Source organism: Phaseolus vulgaris, chromosome 2 (assembly GCF_051622355.1).
Source record: "Phaseolus vulgaris cultivar YP4 chromosome 2, ASM5162235v1, whole genome shotgun sequence".
NCBI lineage: Eukaryota > Viridiplantae > Streptophyta > Magnoliopsida > Fabales > Fabaceae > Phaseolus > Phaseolus vulgaris.
In genome coordinates, this window is record NC_143499.1 from 37,498,289 (window position 1) to 37,525,955 (window position 27,667).

Below are 27,667 nucleotides of genomic sequence, written 5' to 3' on the forward strand. Positions count from 1 at the left end.
ATTCATTATTACATAACACACTTATTTTTTCTTCAATTACATCAATTATTTTTACTACAATTTTTTATTCAAATTCACTCAATTCAAAGTATCTTACTTTCTTAAAATAAGAAAAAAATAACTAACACTTTAATATTACTAGAAGTAATTACATTAAATATAATAATAACTATCATTTGTAATCAATAATATTTTTTTTGTCATCTAATAAATATATCTTTCCATAAAATTATTTGTCAATAAAAAAATATTGCTTTAATTTATTAACATAGTTTATTACTATTAAAAATAATTATTTATAGATTAAAGGATTATTACTTGAAAAAAATATGTATTTATAAGATTCATAATAACTTTTTCATATAATATTTAAAATTACTAATAATGAGAAAAATGTATGAATAATTCACCTACTAAAACTATAACAAAACAAAATTACATTTCAAATTATTTCATCATCACAACATATCATAACATAGAAAAAATCCATGTCAATTTTGTTCCATAAAGTTTAACACTTACATACAAATATCAATGATGATTTTGTAAGACCTAAACTTGTTTACGCAAGACCACATAGAAGAACACCACATCAGCAGAAGAACACTACACCAACAACACATATCCTCCAAGTTTGAACCAAATTATCAGTTACACAAATTTTTTACCACCTACACTGACAAAAACGACCCCACTTCATGCAAAGGAAGCCAAATAATCCATTATGCAAGTAAAAAAGCGTTCACAATAGATTATGGCATGGAATCGATTTTCAGTGTAAAAACCATAGATAATCGATGATCTTTAAGAACAAAGGACCACAACATCAATTATGTGAGAAAAAAAATAATCAACATCGATTCTCGGCACAACAACATCGATGTTCACTGAAATTTTTTTGGACAATCGATGTTGTGAGTAATGAAGCGCAATGGAACATCAATTGTCAACTAAAAAGAAAAGGACAATCGATGTTCATGTTCAAAACATCAGTTTTCTTAATTTTAAACTTTTTTTTGTCATGGTTCAAACGTTTACTGTCTAAAATAATATCATTGTTCTTACCTCAATGATCCAACACCACTAAAAAAAAGCTCCACCAAACCATAAATGCACTAAGGATAGACACCAAAGCACCATGAAACACACACTCAATAGCCAAAAAGCTCGAATACAAGAACCACACTTTGTCACAACTCACTTAAATCACTAGTATTTATTTGCCACTAAACTCATCTACCTCCATTGATGAGAATTTAAGAACTCCACCAACAACCAAAGTCAAACGGTTAAAGAATCCAATCACATGTGTGTAGTGCATGGTTACATGAATGTTGTGCATGAAAATAGTGGTTCGTTAGGAATCTTGCATGTGAAATGAACAATGAAGATTTGTGACAAAAGCAAAGGACGTTACGGAGAATGCACAGTGCCACACTGTCTTTCCCATGCTTTCTCTACACTTGAGAGAGGAAGAAAAAAAACTACTCACTATTTTGAGCTCGCTAATCATCGAGAACCACCAAAAACAAACGCCAAAATCCCCACCTTTCCATCTCCATGAAAAATCTGCAATTCAAAACTACATTAAAAATAATTCAGTAGAAATAAGTGTCAAATGATATCATTTAGGAAAACATATGATCCCTATTTTAAATAAATTATAATATTTTAATTTTATTTAGTTTTTATACCTATATAGGCAAAGATAAACTAAATAGTACCTGGAACTGGTTGTACAATTGTTGGTGTGTCAGTGATCTCCTTGTTTTTTCCTTCAATTCTCCTTCCTCAATCGCTGACGCTCGGTTGGGGTTGACTTGAAAAAGGTACTCCAATGATCAAGTAAGTATTGTGTGTAAAGAGTGTATATTTGTAAATTGATTAAAGCGTACCTTACACCTTTGCAAATGATTTATTTATAGTGTTGGTCATGAGCCCTTATTGTGATGGGATGAATATCAGTTGTTCACTGATGTGTATCGTGATCCCTAATTTATAGGGAGATATACTGATATATAGGTATGTTGGTATATCTAAAGAATATCGGTATCATCTTTCAGTTAATCAATATTTAACTGATTTGTCGGAGATATTTCCCGCATAATCCGAGACATAAATGTGATTCATAAAGGGCTTTTGTAACTGTGTTGTTGTCATTTATTAAGTGATTTAAGTATTCTTTGGCAGGGTCGGTCGGTCACCGAAGCCGAGTGACTGACCAGTACACTTAGCCCCCAGGCTCAAAGAATTCATTAGTTTCTGAAGATTCGTGAAGTGACCGTTGGGTGCCTCGAGGTGAGATGTGACTGTTGGGCGTATTTAATGTTGTTAGAGATGTAACACGCGCTTTTTTCGAAATCACGTTTGATGAGTACTGTTCACTCAAGAGGATCTAACGATTAACAATTCGTGTCGTTTCATATGTCGAGTATCATGAACCTTTAGATGAAAGGTAATCCAACAGTGTCAAACAATGTTTATATTATTCTCTCTCATCTTGAATTTCCTTTAAATAGAGGCGCTTATGAATGTAACAAAGTTGTTGTTTGTTTTTTGTGCCTAAGAGTTCCTCAAGTGTGATCTGAGTGCCGAATTCCGAGATATTTTCTGTCCTTCACATTTCTTATTTAAAAGGTTAGTAATGACTTCCCGTACCGAGTCTTTTCAAATTATTGTAGATATATAGTCTTTTGAGCACACTCACTTCGCATCTGGTGGTTGGTCGACCTTGCATATGATACTCCTTATTACGAGTTGGTTGATCCACGCGTATTGGACGTCCCTACTTGTTTTAGGGGTCCTACGACTTTAGATGGTTTTTTTTGTCTAAAGTTTCAATTTTGAAGCCAGACGCTTCTTCGGACGTGGTCTTCGTTGATAGTTATAGCCACTCCGACCGGGTTTGTCACAGTGGGAAAGATGCTCCCCAAGATTTTTTCTTCGTATATATTACTTTCTTTAATGACCTTCATGTCACCCTTCCTTTTGATGAGTTCACGATGGGGGTCCTTCGGATATGATCTCGGAAGCTTGTAGCTTTATTTGAGTCGTTGAAGAGGTGGAGTGACCTTACCAGTATGTTGTGCTTAAATACCCATAAGTTTTTTATTACATATGTTGACAAGATGCTGAATTTACTTGTGTCTTGCAGTGATTATGTCTTGGATTGACCCGAAGTTAGTGAATATTTTGAAGCAACTGAAGCGCTAAGCTGTTTTGCACCAAAAGGGGTCACTCGAGGCTCTCGGGGCGGGGACCTCAGCCCTGATCATTGACGTTGTGCCCCCGGTGGTCGCCCTTCAACCTAACCCGAGAAAAAGGGGTCGATCGACCAAGACATCTCAACCCCCAAAAGAGATAGGGTCGTCTTCTACCCCCTCACTCTTGGGCGGGCATTTGCAGCTCGCTCAAGGCATCCAAGTGGGGATGACCTCGGAAGAAGAGAGTATACTCGTCGTCATTTCGACAGAGAACCTAGCTGAGGGGGTGGCTGAGATCCTGAACCGATCATTGGTAGTGACTCGCACATTGGGTGATGAGTTAAAGAGACACTCAACCTCCGTCTTGCGATGACCAAATTGAAGGCGAAACTAGAGGAGTCCTCCTGCTCCTTGAAATCAACTCTCAAGATTATGGGGTCATTAGACAATAAGTGTCGTCAAGCGAATGTTGAAGCTGATGTGGCCAAAGGTAGGATGGCCACGCCGGAGATAGAGTTACAATTAGAAAAGGCCGATCGAACCAAGGACGTGGAAAAGGCTGCACAAGAGAAGAAAACTCTGACAGCAAAGTTAGAGGAATACGAAGCCATCCTCCTCCGTATAAGCAAGGATTGTTGTTTTTTAAGTTAAAAATAAAATTTCTATTTTTAAAATTAAAATTATAATATACTAGCGGAAACACAGGCACGAGTGTATCCGCATTTTTTATTTTTATCATTACAAGTTACAACACATGTCACACCATTAAAAAATAAACAAAAAATTCATCCTCAATTATTCAATCAACATTAATCATGAAAAATATTATGTACAAAAGAAGAAAAAATAATGAAATATGCTTATCTTTTCTTTGTCTTGGACTCACAGAGACTTAGTCAAATCGTTCATATTCTTTACCATCACCGTCAACCACTTTCCTTTCATATCCTCCTTCACCGTCACCCCTTATTCTTAACCCTCCCAATCAAATCCAAAAATGAACCATTTTTTTTTCTATTCACAAACAAAACTACCAACCTTTTCTTACACTCTTCAGTGGATGTAGAAGCACATGCAACTTTTTTTCGAGGATGCAACATGCACTGAATCCACACTACACACCGCTCTTAACAATGTTACTTCACATTGGAACCTTGCGCTTGGGGGTAAGCACGATAATGATAGGAACGTGCACGAAAATAGTGTCTTGGGGTTCAGTGTCTTCCTCGTTCTACGTTTTCCTCTTTCTACGTTTTTCTAACTGAAGTTTCTCCATGTTTGAAGATTGTGACTAAGTAAACTAGTTTGGAAGTAACTTTTCCGTAAAACATGAGGAAATGAGAATATATTTTAGTCACTATTATGTATGATTTTATATAAATCCATAAAATTGTTTTCAGAAAACGTCTTCTGCCTCCTCTTGTTGAGTCCTTCTTATTTCTCTAGTCACATGTTTCAATCACAATTTCATAAGAAAAATATCAAATTAGTATTTCACAAATTAAAATGCACATAAAGAGAATTATATGTTGTTGTGATGGTATCCACAACTCCTTTTTGTTAAGTATTTCCCCTCCCTTTAGTCACAAACTTCAATTCACAAAGATTGATGCATGGTAAAAAAAAGAAAGTAGTAGGTGGATACGTGGATTTATGCATAGAAAATATTCGGATCCAGTAAAGATTAAAGATTATTTTTTAAATCAATTTGAAAATTATTTTTACATACATTTTTCATAAAATATTTAAAATAAAAATTTTGTTTCCAATTTTTCATCTAACATATTTACAAATTTTAAAAATTTAAATTTTTTGAAGATTTTTTTTTTGAAATTTATAGTGTTTCGAAAAAGTTTAGGATTTGAAAATTTGAAAAGTTATAAATTTTGAAAATTTGATTTTTTTTTAAAATTTTAAAATTTTGAAAAAAAATAAAAAATGAGACAATGTCTTATAATAAAATAAAATATTAATTAATAGAAGAATAAATTAGAAAAAAATTTAAAGATGTTAAAAAGGAGAATCCACCCTTGCACTACACCAGCACTTTTCCGGCAGTCCCGAAAACTTTTCACCGCCGTCTCCGGCATTCTTGTCGGCAACTACCTCAGACCCTTCCATCACCGTTTCATCGCGTTTAGCGTTGCTCTCCTTGTGCTTGTCATCGTTGGTTTCCTCGGCGTTCTCTTTGGGGTCGTGGTGCTTCTTCTTCGATTTGGTGCCGTTTTGAGGATCGAGTTCGTCGTGCTTTCTCTTTGGTGCTGCTAATATTATGTTTTCGTTACTGTCGCAGTTTTGTTTGTTATCTACAACTGAGATAGAGGTATATAGTATATTAGTGTAAAAAAAATGTGGACACAATAACGCGAGAGCCTATATTTCCACTACAGTTGGAGGTTTATTTCCCTTTTCCCTCCTTCGGTTATGGCAGTCGAGAAGGAAAAGCTTCAAGAAGAATCCGTAATCCGCCGCTTTGACCAGATTATTCTTAGTTGGGATTACTTTGCTCTCCTCAAGGAATTCAAGGCAATTCACTTCATTCCTTACTCTTTTTCTTTTGCTTCTGTGTTTTTTATTTTGCATTTGTTATGTCTTCTGGAATTTGGTGTTTCAGAAGCAGAAGAACAACGAGAAAAAAGGGACTGCGAAGTCGACACTCGTGAAGGTGCAGAACCGGTACACAGACGTTGATGACTACATTGCAACCTACGAACCCCTCATATTTGAAGAAGCCAAATCCCAGATCATTAAGGAGAAAGAGGAAGAAGAGGGTATCTTTAATTTCAACTATTTTGCGTTTTTTAGAAGATTATTATTCTAGCAGTAGCAATGTAGCACAGTTAGTTGTTAATAGCGTTTGTGGCTGGTCTTTAGCCTTTTCTATACTATTCTTATTAATTGTGAGTGACTTTGTAGCACTAGTCAGAGGACTCTTAAAGCTCTGTCTAAGTTGCGGTTCTCCCTTTCTCGCTTCAATTTAAATAATACTGGGTTTTTTCATGTTTTAAAGTTAGGAGGACAACCAACATAGTGTGGTATGGTTGACAAATAAATATACTTTTAAGCACATAATCAGAGGTTCGATCCTAGGTCTGTGTTAATAGGAGAATGTCTATTAAGAGAGACTTGGCCTTTAATTAGATTTTTGAATTAGTCTTTTTAGCTGTCGGCTAAGAGAGAGTAGCCCCTTAAATAAATATTTGGATTAGTCTCTAGCCCTCTGCTGAGATACCCTAGGGACCAAAATAAAAGTTTGAAGGGTCTCTTGTTGTAGTTGCTGAAGAATATTTTTTGTTTGCCTGACCACAGTGAGTGATTGGAAATTGAGGGTAGTAAAAAGTTGGAGTGAGGCAGATGACTTTCACTTTATAGAATTTCCGTGTGAAATTAATGTGGGAGAATCAATATCACAGAATGATCTTTTGCTGCATTTTTGGAAAGATAAGGTACTACTAGTGATAAAAAAGTTTTGTGTTTTGGGCTTTGAATTGTTTGCCTATTTGTATTTTTCCCTGCAGTTTGTGGATGGCAAAAGATTACCTACTGTTTATGCATTTGCTTTGGTGGAACATGTCCGGAATTTCTTTGAAACAAGTCTTGTTCGAGTTAGACTCTATCTTGCTGGGCAGTTTTTACAATTTAATAGAGATAATGTACAATCTTGCCCTAGGCTGTTTAACATGCGATCTCATGTATGCGAGACAGAAAGACAATTATATTTTATGAAGGTAACCTGTTCTATATTTTATGAAAGACAATTATTAATTTATAAAAGAAATGTATAGGTTTTCACAACTTTTTTTCTTATAAGAAGACATTTTCTTATAAATAGTTATGCCTTTGATCTAATGTGAAAATATGCAGCTGTGCTACTATTGCTTGTGAATATTTGGCTATTCGAACTATAGGTTGTCTCCCGTACAAGGATTTAATATTGAGTGCAGTTGAAGAAAATTGTGGCTCAGAAGTCGAGGGATGGAAAATACCAACACCGTTGAGGGAATATGTTGAAAGTACTTTTAATCAGTACCAACATGAGGCCATTACAGTAAGTTTTTATTTTAGAAGTTCAGAAAACTAAATAAAACTAACTTGTTTATCAACTTCAGGTTTGTTTAATCTTTTCACTTCTTTTGACCAATCCAATGGTTTTCTGTTCTCTTTATTAGTTACTGATATATTGTTTGGAAAGAATAAATGTTGGATTCTAACAAGAGGGCATATTTTCAAGTTTGAACTTGACATTTAGTTAAAGGATATTATAACTAAATACAGGATATATTACTTCAAACGTATTATGATGCATAGCATATCATTCAGAGTTCTGTTTCTTACTTTCCTTGTCACCAAGTTTTCTTAATTTGAATGCTCCTTGTTTTCCCCGTTTTTTTTTATTCTGTACATGTAAGCTTGGGTTTTTCCAATTTCAATCTCATCTTAATTTCTTTTGGTTTTTATATAGGAGTCAGAAAAAAAAATATAAGAGCAAATGACCTCTAAAACAAACTACCTAACATCTAATTTCAGATTATCTGTAAAACATTAAACTTAAATCACACCTTTATCTCCCCATCTTAATAAATTCTTTCTTCTTTATCATTTTCTTTGTTTTATGAAATTCTTAGTACACTTTTGGAAGAGAATGTATTTTTGTTGATGAACCCTTTTTGAAAGGTCTTTTAAAAAATTTAAAAGCTACGTTACATTTATAATGTCTGAACAGATTCTCCTTTCTCAAAGTTTGCTTTTGTAATGAGAAGCTTAATAGCTTAGCAAGGAAAGGATTGCCTTTAGTTTAACGCTTATTCAAGCATGCACAATTGTTAGAAAAATCTACACGGCAACATATGCCATCATAATAAGTTACAAGTCAAATAACAAAGAGGAGAAAAACTGACCAAAGAATCTGGATAAGAAGGTGAAGATTGATCGGAAGTTTTCATTCCTTAATAAGATGTAAAGTTCTTGTAACATTTGTTTATTTCATATTTTGTTTATTTCATATTAACATTTTATTTCTGTTCTAGGCTGGTCTATCATCAAAAGCCTTTGTCTGGATACAGGTGGGTCTCTATTTGGCTTTCTTTTTCTGTATTAAAATTCTTTTAATACTTTTTCATATTTGTCTTTTCTTTATGCAATGTTAATCAGTTATGCTGAATTATTTTGTGAAAAGACTTGCTTGTTAAATTTGGGAATAGAGAGTTTATTTCAAAGAACTGCTAATTTGAAGCTTTTTTTGTAGCCAATTTTTTCTTTGATTTAATTGTGATTTTCTTTAGGACTTCAAGAAAGCTTGAGCATATTTTTCTTTTAACTTTCTGTAACAATAGGAAAAAAAAAACCAATTAGACTGGTTGAGTCATGAATTGGTTTTGTTAGAATGAATAATTAGTTATATTTGGCAATGATTTTCTACTACAGTTGTTAGCTATTACTAACAATAGATTTGTTGTAAGTGGTTGCCTATAAATAGTCTTGTAAACTTCTTATTTTAAAAGAATGAAAATAATAAACAACTCAGTTTGTTTTTATTGTTCATTTTCTTCAATAGTATCTATAGCTAATTTTCCGATGCTTCATATTCCTCGAATCTAGGGTTCCTCATCGTGATCTCTTTGCATTTCCTTCTCTCGAATATCTCTTTGGAGTTATCTTGAGTTTATTCGTGACTCTGTCTTGCGAATTTCTCTTCGTGATGTCTTCATTTTTGTTTCTATGGCTTCCACATCACAATCCTTCCCAACCACCGTCATTGAAAAGTTTGATGATGCAAATTATCTTCATTGGCGACAACATGTTTAATAGGTGATAAAATCACATAAGCTACAAATTTTTTGTAAATCCAGTGAAACTAACTTTCTCATTGAAGATATTAAGAAATGGACTTTAAGCCTAACTCAATATTATAAAACCGGCTTATAAGGTGAGGTTTGCACCCACTTATATACTATTAAATGTCCTTATCAATAGTCGATATAGGATCTTCAACACACACCCCTCATGCCAAGGCTACCAACTCATGTGTGAGACTATATTTTATGGGTGGTCCGATAATGGCTCGATAACTGGTGGCATGATAAGCTCAACAAACTCTTGCTAGGATAGACTTTAAATGACTTTGATACCATATTAAGAAGTGAAGTTTAAGTCTAATTCAACTTTATAAAACCGGCTTATAAGGTGATGTTTGCACCCACTTATATATGGTATCAAAGCCATTTAGAGTCATCTTATGATGAGTAACTCTATCTTGTGAAAACTTGTATATCCACTTGTCTCAATGGTTAATTTCTCAAGGAAAGAAAGATTGCATGAGGAAAGAAATGGATGATTGTTATGACCCAAGACAGAGAAAACTAAGGTTTGGAGTACAAAACTCAATTTGGAAAAATCTTGCTTCAAAGCTACCATTTATGGTCAAATTGGAAAGGTTAGAATTAGATAGAGTGAGAAATTTTACATCATTGAGACACATGTTTTTACAAGACAGAGTTACTCATCATAAGCTAGCTGCAAGGGCTAATTAATGTAAAGATAATGACAGTGTCTATGCGTGAAAACATGTATATCCACCTGTCTCGATGATGTAAAATTTCTCACTCTATCTAATTCTAACCTTTCCAATTTTACCATAGATGGTAGCTTTGAAGTAGGATTTTTCCAAATTGAGCTTTGTACTCCAAACCTTAGTTCTCTCTGTCTTGGGTCATAACAATCATCCATTTCTTTCCTCATGAGGAATTAACCATTAAGACAGGTGAATATACATGTTTTCATAAGACAAAGTTACTCATCATAAGCTGGCTGCTAGGGCTAACTAATGTAAAGATAATGACAGTGCCTATGCATGCTCTTGAAATAATACTACAAGATCTATCAAAATCTCTTTCAACGAGCATTCAACCTCCTTGTTTTGTTCAATTGAAGTCATTGCAAGTGAAGAAACCACTACATGTAGATATATGTAATATCCAAGATAGATTAAACAGAGCATTGGAGTACTTCCGAACTCTCCATTGACCAAGATTGATTTTCTAGTCGCAAATTGATGAAAGAGATATACATGCGGAGTTCCTTGTCCATAGGCTGTTGATCCATGCACTCAAAGGATCTATATGGCTCAATATGGTGACATTCTGGTGCTTCCTAGAAGACATGACCTAAGGATACAGTTAAGTTCTTAATGTGGTTAACAAGATTGAACACCTAAAAACAATGAAGTGGTTTTCCACTAGCTTTGTAGCGTTTTAGTACCAAATTGGTTTCATCTTTTCATGGATTCAAACCCTAAACCAACATTCCATAGGGGAATTTGAAGCGTCACTTGTAACTGTGCCATTTCCAAAGGCTAAGATATCTATAGAAGAAAAAGTAGGGAACTTGATTATGAAGACAAAGAAGAAACTGAGGCAGAGTAGAAGAGATAGGGAAGAGGAGAGGGATTTCTAGTTCATCATGAAGAATATATTGATGCAATTCTTGAAGGACTTCTCTCCGATTAAGCATGAGTTGTTTCAGTTATTGAAAGTGAAAAGGGTACACCATCCATGGATGAAATTGAAGCTCTTCTTTACAGTCATGAAACATGTCTTGATCGGTATGTTAAGGAGACACAATGTTTGGTATCTCCTTCATTGAATTATACTCAAGGCTCTTATGGTCATGGTGGTGGTAATCACAGTGGCTCTTGTGGTGAAGTTACACATGGTGGTGGCAATTTTGGTAGAGGTCATGATGGCGGTAAATTTGCAAAATTTCAATGTCAGGTTTGCCTCAAATTTGGTAACATAGCAAATGTTTGTCACTTTAGATCTAATGTATCTTATCAACCCCATGAGTTTATGTCTTTCATTGATCATGCAAAACCTCAAATACTTGGGTTAATCTTGATATTAAGTTTGGAAACACTACTCAACCAAGTGTAATGTTAACAAGGTTGAACTCTCAAGGAACTTGAAATGCTTCTTGGATACCAAATTCTAGTGCAAGATTTCATGTCATTGGTGAACCTCAAAATATCAAGCAACTTAATCATGTTGATGGTCCTGATCAAATTTTTGTAGGCAATGTTGAAAGTTTAAGTATTCATGGTGTTGGTTCCTCTTTCATTTGTGTCACCTCAAGATTCACAAATTATTTTTCAACTAAACAATTTGTTACAATGTCCTTCTATTATTGAAAACTTATTAAGTGATAGTCAATTTTGCTAAAGATAATTTTGTTTTCTTTGAATTTCATTTTGATAAGTGTCTTGTCAAATCTCGGGGGACAATTAAGGTTCTCCTTCAAGGAATTGTTGGGGTTGATGGACTTTATTCATTTCATAATCTCAAGCTTCAAGTTCATTGCCCTATTCTACAATCATTCTCCAAACTCCTTAATTGTTTAGCCACATAGCTCTTTGTTTAATAGTGTTAGAGCTGATTAAAATAAAGCAAATGCTGTAAAATTTTCTTTTGCTCCTATATCATCTAGTAGTGTTAGTTTGTGCACAATAGGCTGGATTATCCAAACAATAATGTAATGAAAATTATCATGACTCACTGTAAAATTTCTCCATCCAATGAAATTGACTCTTACTTTTGCTCATCTTGTTGTATTGGCAAGTCAAATAAATTGCCTTCTCACATCTCTGAATTTATATACTCTCCTTTATAAGTGAATTCACTGAACTATGGGTGGGGACCTTCTCACCTTACCTCTTATTGTGGATATAAATATTATGTGTCCTTCATTGATGACTATTAGGTATAACAGTAATAACTGTTTATAACAGTCCTAACTGTTCACTTGTATTCCATACTGCACTGGGTACTATTAATACCCAGGCTGCTCTACATGTAAACCTGAATCTCAAATACTAAAGTTCTCTCTATCTCTCTCTCTTCTTCCTAATCCTTTCTCTCACCCTCATTACTCTTTTATGGTATCCAGAGCCAAAAATGGCCTCATCATCTACCACTGAACCCAATTCTGAAACTTTTTCTGCCAAGCCCTTCCCCCTTCCCCCTCATATCTTTCATACGCCAATTCCTCTAAAACTGGACTCAGAAAACTTCCTTGTCTGGCGGCAGCAAGTTAATGCCACTCTTCGCAGTTTAGATCTTCTTTATTTTCTGGATGGGTCTTGCATTCCTCCACGTCTCATTTCTATCGAAGAAGACGCTTCTCCAATTGTGAATTCCAAATACATCCAGTATGATCGTCAAGATCAAGCAATCTTGGCCTGGTTACTGGCATCAATGACCGCAGGTGTCCTCACCTAGATGGTTGGCATGGACACGTCAGCCCAAGTCTGGGAAAAGCTCCAGACCCATTATGCGTCCCAAACCCGTGCTCAAATCAAGAAGCACAAGCAACAGCTGCGTACACCCAAGAAGGACCGCTCCATCTCTACCTACCTTCTTGATATCAAGAAAACTGTAGATCAATTGGCTGTTGTGGGTTGTCCCATCTCTACCGAAGATCACATTGAAGCTGTTCTTGATGGGCTGTCTGAAGAATACGACTCCTTTATAACCTCTATCACATCCCGTCTTGACCCTTACACGGTTGCAGACATTGAAGCACTGCTTCTTGCTCAAGAAAATCGTATTGAACGAAACAAACAATCTGTTGATCACATTCTGCAGGCAAATGTTGCTTCTGTCCCATCCTCCTTCTCTCCCTACAACTCCAGTTCTACACATTCTTCCTCCTTTTTCCGCCCCTCTGGTCACGCCAAACAACGGTTCTACTCTAAACCCCGCTTTCAGTCATCCAAGAACTTCCCCAAGATATCTTCTATTGCTTCCTCTTCTCGGGTTCAATGTCAAATCTGTGGAAAATATGGGCATACTGCCCTTCACTGTTGGCATAGGTTTGATTCTTCCACTCCATCTCAAGTTACTGCTAATACTGCTCATTTTCCTTCATCTTTTTGTGATGATGAACCTTCGATCCTCGAGACTCCCAAAAATCTCCATGATCCCCTTTGGTACCCTGATAGCGGTGCTTCCCATCATCTCACTGCTCATGGCACCAATCTTTCCACAACAACTCCCTACACAGGTTCGGAAAAGGTGGTTGTAGGTAATGGTTTCCAGCTTCCTATTACTTCTATTGGTTCTGCAACTTTTACAGATATTAATACTCATCATACCTTCTCTTTACACCACCTTCTGCATGTTCCTACTATTTCTAAAAATCTATTAAGTGTTTCCAGGTTCGCCCGTGATAATAATGTTTTCTTTGAGTTTCATGTTGATGTTTGCCTTGTTAAACGTCAGGGAACCAACAAAATCCTGCTCCAAGGCAAGCTTAAAGATGGTCTTTATGTGTTTCCCAATCTAGTTCAAACTGCATCATACTCTGCTTACAATACTGCACTCTCTGCTGGCTATTCTACTTATCATTTGTGGCACTCCCGGTTTGGTCATGCCCAACCAAGAGTGATTCATCAAATAATGAAGATGTGTAATATACCCTTTACTGCTAAACATGAATTTTGTGAATCCTGTGTTGTTGGCAAGTCCCATCAGCTTCCTTTTAAAGCTTCTCAAACTATATACTCTAAACCTTTACAACTTGTTTTCATTGACATTTGGGGGCCATCGGCTACCCCTGCCACTAATGGTGCTCCTTATTATATCTCTTTTGTGGATGCTTACACTAGATATGTTTGGTTCTATTTAATTCATGCTAAATCACAAGCTCTCACTGTTTTTAAATCTTTCAAAATATATGTTGAAAAACAGACTGGTTTTCCTTTGTTAAGCATTCAGACTGATAATGCAAAAGAATTTCTCTGTTTTAAATCCTTTTTGTTATCCAATGGCATATCTCACCGTCTAACTTGCCCTCACACTCATGAACAGAATGGTTCTGTGGAATGCAAGCATAGACATATTGTTGATATTGGTTTGACTTTACTTGGTTGCTCTAAATTACCCATGCATTTCTGGGGCTATGCTTTCACGGCTGCTGTATCCATTATCAATGTTTTACCCACACCTGTTTTAAATAATCAAAGCCCATACTATTTATTGTTTAACACACACCCTGATTATGTTTTTTTATAAAACCTTTGGATGTGCTTGTTATCCTTTGCTTCGCCCATATAATAAACATAAAATGAGTTTTCGTTCATCTTTGTGTGTGTTTCTTGGCTATGCATCCAATCACAAAGGCTACATGTGTCTCTCTCCCTCTGGGCGTATGTATATTACTCGCCATGTTACCTTTAATGAATCTGTTTTTCCCTATGCTGATTCTTCTAACCCTTTTTCTTCTGTCTCTCCACCCACAAATAGCCCCTCCGATGCTTCACCTAGTTTAACTGTTTTTCAGCAACCAACTTTCTCTGTGTCACAACCAGCTCTTCCTGCCTCACAACCCATCGCCCCTGCCTCTTCACATGACCAACCTGCTTCCTCTGCATCCACATCTTCTCACTCTGATTTGTCTTCCACGGTTTCACCCCCACAACATTCTGCTCCTCACAACACTCACCCTATGCTTACACGTGCGAAGGCTGCCTTACTTGGTCCAAGTGCTTTCACTGCTGTCCCTGTGTTGCCTCTCCCAAAATCCACCAAAGAGGCCTTACAGCTTCCCCAATGGCTTGCTGCCATGCAAGAAGAACTTGCTGCTCTAAACACAAACAACACTTGGATTCTCACTACCCTTCCTCCTGGAGTTCAACCCATTGGCTGCAAATGGATTTTCAAAATAAAATACAATGTTGATGGCTCATTTCAGCGCAATAAAGCTCGCCTCGTCGCCAAAGGTTTTCATCAGCAATATGGTTTTGACTATTTTGAAACGTTCAGTCCTGTGATAAAGCCTGTCACCATCCGTATTATCCTTACTCTAGCCCTTCAACTAAACTGGTCTGTCAATCAAATTGATATTAATAACGCCTTTTTGTATGGTGACCTTGAGGAATCTGTCTACATGAGTCAACCTCCTGGTTTTGAAACTGGTGACTCCAACACTGTCTGCAAACTTACCAAAGCTCTCTATGGGTTGAAGCAAGAACCTAGATCCTGGTTTCACAAGCTAAGTACCACTTTGCTTTCTCTTGGTTTTCATCCTACTAAAAGTGACACCTCTCTTTTCCTTCACTTCCACAACAATATTACTCTCTTTGTCCTAATCTATGTTGATGACATACTAATCACAGGAAACTCTAACAGTGCCATTCAGCGTCTTATTCACTCTCTCAGTCAGCACTTTGCCCTAAAGGACCTTGGGACTCTTCATTACTTTCTCGGGATTGAAGCCACTTGGACGTTGGATGGCGGCTTACATCTATCTCAAACTAAATACATTCAGGATCTCCTTCGTAAAACCAACATGCTCTCTTCCAAGCCTCAACCAACACCTATGCTCTCCACTACTCGTCTAACAATAGACGCTACCATTGCTGTAGATGATCCTTCATTTTATCGCTCAGTGGTAGGCTCTCTTCAATATATCCTCATCACTCGTCCTGAACTCGCCTATAGCGTCAACAAAGCATGCCAGTTCATGAACAACCCTCAACATCACCACTGGAATGCTGTTAAACGTATTCTTCGTTACCTAGCTGGCACTACCACTCATGGTCTTCATCTTCGGCGCCCTTCTCAACTCACTCTCAATGCCTTTGCTGATGCTGATTGGGGTTCGGATGCTGATGACAGGAAATCCACCTCCGGCCTTGTTGTCTTTCTCGGCTCGAATCCTATTGCTTGGCTTTCAAAGAAACAAAAGGTTGTTTCTCGCAGCTCCACTGAAGCAGAATATCGCAGCATTGCTGCTACGCTTGCTGAACTCAAATGGATCCAGAATCTGCTCACTGAACTTCGTCTTCCTCCTACGCTACCCACCATTCGCTCGGATAACCTTGGCGCTGTTCTTCTTGCATCCAATCCTATTATGCACTCCAAGACCAAGCATTTTGAGCTTGACCTCCATTTTGTTCGTGATGCTATTCAACAAAAGCAACTGCACCTTCTACATGTCCCTGCCACACTTTACAGATCGCGGATGTTTTCACGAAACCTTTAAGTGCTGGCCCTTTTTCAGCCTTCTCACATAAATTAATGGTGTATCCTAAACCATCAATTTAAGGGGGGAGATTAGGTATAACAGTAATAACTGTTTATAACAGTCCTAACTGTTCACTTGTATTCCATACTGCACTGGGTACTATTAATACCCAGGCTGCTCTACATGTAAACCTGAATCTCAAATACTAAAGTTCTCTCTATCTCTCTCTCTCTTCTTCCTAATCCTTTCTCTCACCCTCATTACTCTTTTAATGACAGTGGAAAGAAATAGATGAAATATATTTCTGAGATATCTTACAAATGTGATTACAGTCTCTATTTATAGACTGTTTTACAACCTAATTAAGGAAAGAAATAATAGGTAATGAAAGCAAGAAATAATGGGTGTTTAAAGCTGTACAAATCAAATCACTAACAAATTTGTCCTGATAAATATAAAATGGAATATGCACTTAATTATAACATAATTCTCCTGATTATGCAACACTCCCCCTCAAGTTGGTGAATGTATATCTATCATTCCCAACTTGCAAGTAAGATCTTCGAATTGTTTTGTGGGAAGTCCCTTAGTAAACATATCTGCCAATTGGAGTCTTGAAGGGATGTACTCAGTGGTTATAAGACCATCATCCAACTTCTCTTTAATAAAGTGTCGGTCTATCTCTACGTGCTTTGTTCGATCATGTTGAACCGGATTGTGTGCAATACTGATAGCGGACTTATTATCACACGCCAAACCCATAGGAGCTTCATATTTTATTTTTAGGTCATCAAGTATGATCTTCATCCATAAGAGTTCACACACCCCTTGAGCCATGGCTCTAAATTCTGCCTCTGCACTTGATCTTGCAACTACATTTTGCTTCTTGCTCCTCCATGTCACCAGATTTCCACCCAAGAACATGCAGTAGCCTGTGGTGGATCTCCTATCAACAATCAATCCTGCATAGTCAGCATCAGTATATACTTTCATGGATAAGTTTTCCCCCTTTTTGAATAGCAATCCTTTTCCTGGAGAGGCTTTTAAGTACTGAATAATTTTATCTACTGCCTGCAAGTGTCTTTCTCTTGGATCATGCATAAATTGACTAACCACACTAACTGCATAGGCTATATCTGGCCTAGTGTGTGAAAGATAAATAGTTTTCCCACAAGTCTTTGATAGTGTCTTCTCCACTTTTGGGTTTTCCTCATCATTCCCAATCCTATGATTTTGCTCTATTGGCACTCCAATGGGCTTACAACCCAACTTACCAATCTCTTTGAGAAGATCAAGGATGTATTTTCTTTGAGAAATAAAGATGCCCTGTCTCGAGTAAGCAACCTCTATCCCAAGGAAGTACTTCAGCTTCCCAAGATCCTTCATTTCAAATTGTGCAGCTAGTCTCTCCCTCAAATTTTGTTTTTCAATCTCATCATCACCTGTAATAATCATATCATCTACATAGACCAAAAGTAGAGTGAGTTTACCATTCTGAGAATGTTTTATAAACAGAGTATGGTCACCTTGGCTTTGTCGGTACCCCAAAGATACCATAGCTTGAGTAAACCTTCCAAACCAAGCACGAGGTGATTGTTTAAGACCATATAGGGCCTTCTTAAGTCTGCATGCCTTATTCCCTTCATTAACAATACCATAACCAGGTGGGATCTCCATGTATACTTCTTCCTCCAAGCTTCCATGCAAGAAGGCATTTTTAACATCAAATTGATGCATTGCCCAACCAAAGTGTGCTGCCAGGGAGAGAATAATCCTGACGGTATTCATTTTTGCCACTGGAGCAAAAGTCTCCTCATAATCGAATCCAGTTCTCATCTTTTAAGGCTTCTTGTACCGATATAGGGATTTTGATAGAATCAATAGCTGAAAGAAAACTCTGGTGCTGCATAGAAAGTTTTTCTGTAGACACAAATTGGGATATAGGATATTTGGCACAAGATCTTTTTTCTTTTCTCAAGGCAATAGGTAAATCATTTAGGTTAGGTTCAAAAGCAGTATTTAAGGTGTCCTCAAGAGTCTCACTGGTATGAGTTCTTACCTCCGGTTCAGACAATTGAAGTTGTTGTTCGACCAGGACGGGTTCTTGTTGCCTTCGCTGATATTGTTTTCCAAAATATTTGTCTTCATTATTCTTTTCTGGTAATGATGTAGGTGCATGGTCTTTGTCATCCTCCCTAAGAACGAAATCCTGCAACAAAGGAAAAGGTGGCAACTCAAGGTCCTCAGCTTCTTGAATACTCTCCCCTTGAAGCTGAGAACTAGGAAAGAAAGACTCTGTTTCGTGGAAGGTGACATCTTTGGAAATATAAACTTTACGACTTTGAGAATGATAACATTTGTACCCCTTTTTGTTGGGGGCATAACCGATGAAGACACATTTGATGGCGCAAGGATCTAACTTACCCCGATAAGGACTATGAACATGGACAAAAGCAGGACAACCAAAGACACGATTTTGAAGACTATTCAACATGGGAATAGAAGGATAGAATGTGGTCATAACCTGAATAGGAGTAACACCCTCTAGAACCCGAGAGGGTAATCTATTAATCAAATAAGTGGCAGTCAGGACTGCTTCCCCCCCAGTAAGATCTAGGAACAGATGTGTGGAAAAGTAAAGCTCGAGTAACCTCAAGGAGATGACGATTTTTCCTTTCAGCAACCCCATTTTGTTGAGGAGTGTCCACACAGGTTAATTCATGAACAACTCCATTTTCCTCAAGGAACTTGGAAAGGTTTTGGTTCACATATTCTCTTCCATTATCATAACGCAATCTCTTATTTGGACTTTCAAATTGTGTTTGAATCATTCTGTAAAACTTTACAAACAAGTGAAAAACTTCAGACTTATCTTTCATGAGGAATATTCAAGTAACCCGAGTACAATCATCAATAAATGAAACAAACCATTTTGCACCCGAGATATTAGGAATAGGTGAAGGTCCCCATACATCTGAATGAATAAGATCAAAAGGTTTAGAACTTTTATTACCATTGGGAGGAAAAGTTGTCCGATGGTGTTTAGCAAACTGACAAACATCACAATGAAATGACTCAGCAGACACTTTTGTAAATAAAACAGGAAATAAGGACTTTAGGGTACTAAATGGAGGATGACCAAGACGTCTGTGTTGAAGCCATATCTGAGAGGATGACCAAGATTCACGACCTTGCTGAAGATTAGAAGTGTGTGCCTGTAGTCTAGCACACTTTTTACTTTCTTCCTGCTGTAAATAATATAACCCGCCCTGCTCTTTAGCAATTCCAATAGTCTTCCCCGTGGCAAGATCCTGAAAGACACAATGGGAAGGGAAAAATACGACTGCACAATTTAAATCTTGGGTAATCTTTTGAATAGACAAGAGGTTATTGGATAGTTTGGGAACATGAAACACATTTTTTAAAGGAAATGAAGGTTGAAGGTGAATGTTACCACGACCATTAATGGGGGTAGTGGAACCATTAGCAACAGTAATATATGGCTTACCGGATAAAGCAGTGTAGGATGAAAAAGAAGAGGAATGAGGTTTCATATGATCAGTAGCACCAGAGTCTATAATCCAGATATTTTCAGTACTAGAAGCATTAAAGGATAAAAAACTAGAACTCTTACCACTCATAGTAAAGGAACAATAGCTAGATGGCTTACTAAGGGAGTCCATGAGAGTTCAAAACCAACTGAGTTTTTCAGATTGACAAAATTTGATCCTGTTCACACACAAAAAAATCCGCCGGAAAAATTTTCCGGTGGCGGTTTCCGGCAAGCAGTGGCAGTTCCGGCGAGCGGTGCAGTTTCCGGCGAGCGACGGCGGTGGTGGTGGTCGGCGGTGGTCAATGGTAGTGGCAGTAACGGTCAATGGTGCAAGGTGGTGGTGGTGGTCAATGGAGAAAGGATAAGGAAAATAGAAAGTTGTAGCAATGAAGGCTGTGCAAAAAAAAAATAAAATTTGCAGCATTGAAGGCTGCCAAGGAAAATGATTACAGCAATGAAGACTGTCAAGGAAAATGATCACAGCAATGAAGGCTAAAAAAAAAATTGCGGAAGCAGAGTCTCCTAGATCAGGAGCTCTGATACCAAGTGGAAAGAAATAGATGAAATATATTTTTGAGATATCTTACAACTCTATTTATAGACTGTTTTACAACCTAATTAAGGAAAGAAATAATAGGTAATGAAAGCAAGAAATAATGGGTGTTTAAAGCTGTACGTACAAATCAAATCACTAACAAATCTGTCCTAATAAATATAAAATGGAATATGCACTTAATTATAACATAATTCTCCTGATTATGCAACAATGACTATTCAAGGTTCATTTGGATTTTCCAATTAAGTCAAAGCTGAAACATTGTCTATCTTTCAAACCTTCAAATCAATGGTTGAGTTACAACTTAATTCAAAAATTAAAAATATTTAATCTGATTGGGGTGGAGAATAAATTTGAGTTGTTCTTACTCTTTCTATGTCATATGGATGGAAATTGTTACAGCATGATGCCAATAATGCCTTTTTGGATGGTTTCCTTGAATAGTTTATATAGCACAGCCTCCTGGATTTGAAGTTGGGGACAAATCTCTTGTATGTGAATTGAATAAAGCCCACGGCAATAGTTTGACTGATTGCAATCTACACTTTGTCACTTTGGCTTTGTAAGTAGTAAATGTGATTCTTTGCTTTTTGTTTACAGAAAACAATCTCAGGTTGTATATTTTCTGTTATATGTTGATGATATAATAATCACTAGCAGCTCTATTACTGTGATTCAACATTTACAACCAAACTTCATGAAGCTTTTTCTCTTAAACAACTTGGTCATCTAGATTATTTTCTTCGCCTAGAAATTAAATATTTACCTAATAAGTCTATTGTTATGACTCAAGCAAATATATTCTAGACTTGATTCACAAAACACATGGCAAACGCTCATTCCATTTCTTCCACTATGGTTTCTAATTGCAAGTTATCCTAATTTGAGGTGATCTATTTTCAGATCCTACCTTGTATCATTCAGTTGTTGGTGCTTTGCAATATGCCACTCTTACTAGAACAAAGTCTGTCAATTTATGGCCAAACCACTGGATTATCTTTGGGTTATAGTTAAACACATACTATGGTATTTTAAAGGTCCTTTTGTTCCATGGACTACATTTTCAGTCTACTTCTCTTGTTGAACTTTTGTCATTGAAAGCCTTTTGTGATGCTGATTGGGCATTTGGTATTACTTTAGGAGCAACCATCTTTCTTGATCTCAATTTAATATCTTAGTGGTCCTGCAAGCAACAAGTTAGTGCTTGTTCTAGCACCGAGGTTGAGTATGGAAGTTTGGCTCAAACTTCTATTGAATTAACATGATTTTCTTCTTTGTGATAATCAAAGTGTTGTGTCTATAGCTCACAATCCGTGTTTCATAATCACAATAAACATATGGAGATTGATGTTTTCTTTGTGTGGAAATGATTATGGCCAAGCAGCTCTTCATCTATCATACTCCCTCTCTTGATCAATGGGCAGATGTGCTGACCAAGCCTTTATCTTCAGCTTGTTTTGCATTTCTTAGAGGCAACTCATGTGTATATTTTTTTTTTCTTTTGAAAAATCTTCTCCTTGAGTTTGAGGGGTTGTGTTAGAGTGAATAATTAGTTATATTTTGTATGATTTTCCGTTCCAGTGGTTAGCTTTTGTTGTATTTTGTAAACTTCTTATTATAGAAGTGTGAAAATTATCAACAACTCAGTTTGTTTCTATCATTCGTTTCCATTCAAGAGCTTTGGTTCTTGATTTAGATATAATTTACCCTCTGCTGTTGTGTTTCTTATCAAACAAAGCTAGGCCATTAGGTTAGAATTTGTAAATTATTACTGCTGAAAGACGGTTTATAATGTCCATGTATGTCATGTCACTAGGTCCTTTCCAGAATTTTTGCTGAAGGTAGGTCCTTTTTTGATAATTTACTTGCTATTGTATTTTCTTTGACATGCATTATCCCCTTTCTAAATACCTATGAGACATATAACTGGGTTTTAATCAATATAAGGTAGATTTTTTATAATAAAAAAAGTTGTAATAGAGCCTAACCAATTCCTTTCAGGGGCCCCCAGGGACTGGGAAGACTCAGACCATACTTGGGATTCTAAGTACCATTTTGCATGCAACTCCTACAAGAGTGCATTCAAAGTAAGCATAATATTTAGAATATCTCTGGAGTCTTCTATGTATAAATTTCATTTTTTGGTTTGAATTGTTGTCTTGAGCAAACCATTGTGTTAAGAGTGTGCCTGGTAGAAGTTAGATTTTGAAGAAAATTTTGCTTCTACCAAGCAATTTATGGTCATGTTTTTTCCTAATCTTTCTTTCTCTGTTTTCATACACTGTGTATTGATTTTTTTTTTCAAAGCAGAACCTATGAGCTAAGGCAGGGACCACAATTACCTACTCAGGAGAAGTAAGATTTGCTTTGAGAATATTTAGGCTTTACTTGATCAAGAAAACTTCATGCCATGGATGTTGGTTTGTTCCTGTGATTCTGACATGATATTTCTTTTAATTTCCCATATGAGCCATCTTTTAAGATCCTTATATGTTTTGTTCATTATTAGTTTCTTCTTGCTTTGTGATATACATGTTTGCTCTCTCGCTATACCTTCAAGTAGTTCATAAACAATGTTTTGAATCAAGTAGAAGTGCAACAATACGGGTAAAATTTGATTTTTGTATTATATCATAAACAAAGAAAATAGCTTCAATTCAAGTTAAGTGCATATTTTCTTGGTTTCTCTTCACTTTAGCTAGTTTAACTTCACATTGACACAAGGAGAAGTTGGGAAAATTGTTTAAAGCTTATGACAGTTTTTGGACTTAGGCTTATACAAGTAAGAGATATGGATGATTACTTATGTGATATTTGTGTTGTTGAAGGATGATAAGAGAGACGGAACCTACTGACTGTTCTCCAAGGTTCAAATAAAGTATTTTTTTATTAGAATATTCATGAGTATGTTTTCAAGAAGTTATTCTAATTAAAGTACAATTCTAGATGATTGAAGTATTAGTCACATCACATAAGCTAGTTTATTTAGTTGAGATTATGAATGTAGGTCCATAGCAGAGTACCCTTCCAAACTAATAAAGTTGATTTTAACCTAAGTAATTCCCTCTTTCACCCTTCTTTGTGGAATTCAGTTTGATTAGATGATGTTGAACAAGTGCCTTGTAATATTTAGTTGCATAGTTTATATCTTGCAAAGTCACCTTGGGATGGTGACCACTTCAGTCCCAAAGATCAATTAAAATAGATTGAAGATGGTTTTTATATTATCTTTGTTAGTGTTGAAATGTAATGTTATTTTATTATTGTTTCTTTTGTATGTACCCAACTTTAGGGTTAGGGTTGAAGGTAAATATCTTGCCTCTTTTGTAACCTCTCTCTCTATATATACACACACATTAATCTAAAGCACAATAGTGTAGGTTGAATACATTGTGATTTCTCCATCTTATTTATTCAATTGTTAGCCGAATGCACTTTTCATATTTCATCATGCTAGAAAATTTTATTTTCTTTTCCCTTTTCCTATGGCAGACAAAGACATTGGGGACTAGCATCTCCAGGGCTTAGTAGTGTTAATCCAAGAGATAGTCTAATGCCAAAAGACGGTGATAAGGGTTTTACCCAACTACTCAAAATGAACTAGTAAGTACTTTTTTATTGGTTGAAATTGTTGTCTTGCAAAATAATATATTCTCTAATGATGGGTTTTTATCAGAAACCTGAGGCTGTACCTTCAAGTTGTAAGTACCGTGTAGGAGTGCTAGTATGCACCCCATCAAACTCTGCCTTTGATGAGATTGTGTTGAGGGTTCTCAATGGAGGTATTAAGTTTCTTCAATGCATTTATCTGGGAAAAGGAGTTTTTCTTTATGCATTACATTCCCTTGCCATGATTTTCTCCCTCTTAGTTTTCTGTTTGGGGTGGGGTTTAAGATCTCAACTAGGACACGTTCACTAGGGAGGTGTCATTGTCATCTTGGTTGTGGCCAAGCCTTGTAATTAACTGTTAGCAATCATATTTTATCACGTCCATGTTTAGAAAATTATAACTGAAGTGTATAACATAAATGTAAGATGGTGTTAGAACCATGCTAAACAAATTTGTCCTAATGAAATTCAATTGGGCTATGCAATGTTGTCGTTTCACAATCAAATTAAAAACAGTTTTAGAGTAGACTGTCTAACGCAATGCTAGACTGTTTAACACTGAATAGATAGGGTCAGTTTATCCCAAGTCATCTTCCAACGGATTCAATAGTGAATCCAGTCAAACAGTGTTTAGGGTTTAGGGTTCGCAATTAAAAGTTAGAAATAACATTAAAGTAAAGTAAAGAGGGGTTGAGATTGTTGTGCAGAAAATTAGAGTAGATGATTGAAAATACTAAGAACAGGTTGGGTCTCAAGTTCTTTCAACAATGAGTTCTTCCCCAGTTAATATATATATATATGTGTGTGTGTGCGCGCGCGCGCGTATCATTTATTCAATCTCAAAACAAGATTGAATTGACCAAACATGTGTTAGTCAAATCAATGAAATCTTAATGAAACATGCATCCAGTAATTCATTTAGTACCTTACTTGTCTCCATGTCTACTCATAAGGTTTTTAGTCTTTTACCTCTTGAATTATGCACTCAAAAGATTGTTCATAATAATGTAAACTAAACAAGAATTCCAATTCAAGAACAGAATTGAATCATCAACATGCACTAAAAAACAATTCCTGAAACAGAAATTAGAACTCAAAAAGATCAGACCATCTTGTGCAACTTGTTACAGTTGTTGAAGAATAAAATATTAGTTACACAGAACCTCTAATTCATTGTGAAGTTACAAGAGAATTAAACCCATAAGAGTTTAGTCTTCCATGCAAAGGCAAACTGGAAGAATTACAAAGAAGAAAATAGGAAAACTAAGAAAACTATGATGCTTTGTTCTACGAACGGATCCTAGAGTGGGACTCAGTTCGATTTGATTCCCATTGAAATGTGTAAGTATTTATAGGTTTCTGCAATGGAGCTCTGATCCATTCATAGTTCCATTTCTTTTTAGTAGTCTCCCCTTTTCCACATTTTAATAGAGGATTTTCCTCTGTTTTTTGCTACATTTCAACATAAATACTATTCTGGTCCTATTCAAATTATGTTGTGTATCACACTTCTAAAGTCCTAGAGTTTTTTCCCTAGTTTGATTGCATCACATGACAGAGAATATAAGCTGTTCCTGTTAATCAGTTTTATTGTGTTTCATCAAGGTAAAAAATAAGGATTATATTAATCTCATTAGTATTTGGTTCCTGAGTACCCCAATGTTTCTCCTTTTATTTTTCTTCTCTGGAGAAAATTTATCATTATATTCTTTTCTATTACTTTTGTCTTTTTGAAATTTCCTGTGATTTTTTTAAATGGGTTTTTTCATGTTATGATCAAACAGATAAGAAGCTTCCCCTCTAGGGAGTTTTATAGAGACTCATTGCAAGATGGGGATGAGTTGAAATCACGGACAATACGTGCATGGCATGATTACCACTGCTTTGGCCCCTTCCGTTTCTTTGATATACACGAGGGAAAAGAGGCTCGACCATCTGGGAGTGGTTCATGGATAAATGTTGAAGAAGTTGACTTTGTTCTATTCTTGTATCAAAAACTGATTTCACTTTATCCGGCACTGAAGGCTGGTTAACCAAGTTGCAATTTTATCACCCTACAGTCAACAAGTCAAGCTATTCCAAAAACGTTTTGAAGAGACCTTTGGAATGTCGGCTGAGAAAGTAGTGGATATATGTACCGTTGATGGTTGCCAGGTAAACTAGCTTAATGTTTATTATATGATATCCTTCATGTTCATTCATGCTTTGCTTTTGATTATTTAACAGTAAATTATGCAAATACTTGAAAAAGGTTTTAATTGTTTCCCATCTGGAATACAATAAGCCTGGCATTTGCAAGACTAAGATTGCGAGTGACTTAGACAACTGGTTATGAATATAACATGAACTGTTGCATTGCACCGTAGACGAGGCTTCATGTGTAATTTTGCTTGATTATATTTTAAATTTTAAAAAACTTCAGAATCTGGAGAAATAAATCTTGGTGAATTGAAGAGTGTGTATTTTATAATATTTCTTTCATTTCAAAGTGTTGTTACTTTAAGGCTTGGCATATAATTCTCTCTTTCGGGGACGGGAAAAGGACATTGCAATATTGTCATGTGTCTGGGCAAGCAAAGATAAAGGCATAGGATTTGTGGAAGACATCCGACGATTGAATGTTGGGATCACTAGAGCAAAGTCAGGTGTGCTGGTTCTTTGTCTTTTTGTTAATGTGATGAGTTCATGAATTGCATTTGGTTCATACACCTGAATATCGATCCATTTTTTTATGTTGTTGATATAGGTGGTTGGATTGGGTCTGCCTCAACATTAAGGAAGAGTGATCAATGAAACAAGCTAGTGGAAAGTGCAGAGAAAATTCGTAGAGAAGTTATTTATACGTCTACTATTATCAATACATTGAATTTGATCCATCAAAACAAGAATTTTAATTGAGCCCGATTGATCAGAATTTGCACGCTATATTAGTACGTGTTCCTTTTATCTATAATGTTTACATAAATATTCGTTTGTTGGTCCACCAGAATCTATGCACAATACATCCCTAGTTAGATTATGGAGCCAAGAATTTTTTATTTTTTACACCTAGCTGAAGACGAACTAAACAATTTTCTTCTGCAGGCTTCTTAACCATATTCATCATTCTTCAGTGATGAAAGTCTGTCCTCCATACAAACAAAGGTGGCCGAACCATCTCAGGTGATTGGACCTGATACGGTAGATAATGATGTGCAGCCTAACAATGCTGCAACATTAGATGATCAAGCACAAGCTGAGGACAATGACGAGATGATGACGACGTGGACATGAATGATGCAGGTTTTGATGAGGATTAGGTTTAGTTGTGTTGTTGAGCATATATAGCTGTAATTTATGTTGTTTATCTGTCAAGAGGACAAGGAAAATAATAGTATTAATTTAATGCAGAGAAGGACACTGGTATTTGATCACGAAGACTGAGGCAAAAGTGACTACTAACGTGGTATTTATTAACCGCAACTGAAACTGTTCAGCTTTGGACATGTTAGGTTTGTTCTTAGACCTTAGTCTCTTCTGCCACTGAATAAAATTCTGTATGCTTTAGTACCAAATGACAAGTTTGAGGATAAAAGCAATTTGAATGTTACGTTAATGTTGGTATTAGACTATTAAAAGTGAAACTGTTATTAAAAAGCACTCTCAATAATATATATTTTCATAACTTTCAATGCATTCTTCTTAACGTGCTTTATTTCTCTAGTTTTTAATAAGATCATTGAATATTTA

General features: G+C 36.1%; 1 pseudogene across 1 annotated transcript; it reads left to right on the plus strand.

Annotated features, from left to right (window-relative positions):
- Positions 1–5,220: 5,220 nt before the first annotated feature.
- Positions 5,221–27,544, plus strand: LOC137811795 (putative helicase MAGATAMA 3; annotated as a pseudogene). Its single transcript, XR_016518694.1, has 14 exons — positions 5,221–5,729; positions 5,818–5,974; positions 6,513–6,649; positions 6,722–6,931; positions 7,036–7,251; positions 8,231–8,266; positions 22,331–22,416; positions 22,640–22,684; positions 23,822–23,932; positions 24,006–24,111; positions 25,723–26,092; positions 26,443–26,583; positions 26,685–27,220; positions 27,329–27,544. The product of XR_016518694.1 is annotated as a putative helicase MAGATAMA 3 (transcript).
- The last annotated feature ends 123 nt before the right edge of the window (positions 27,545–27,667 follow it).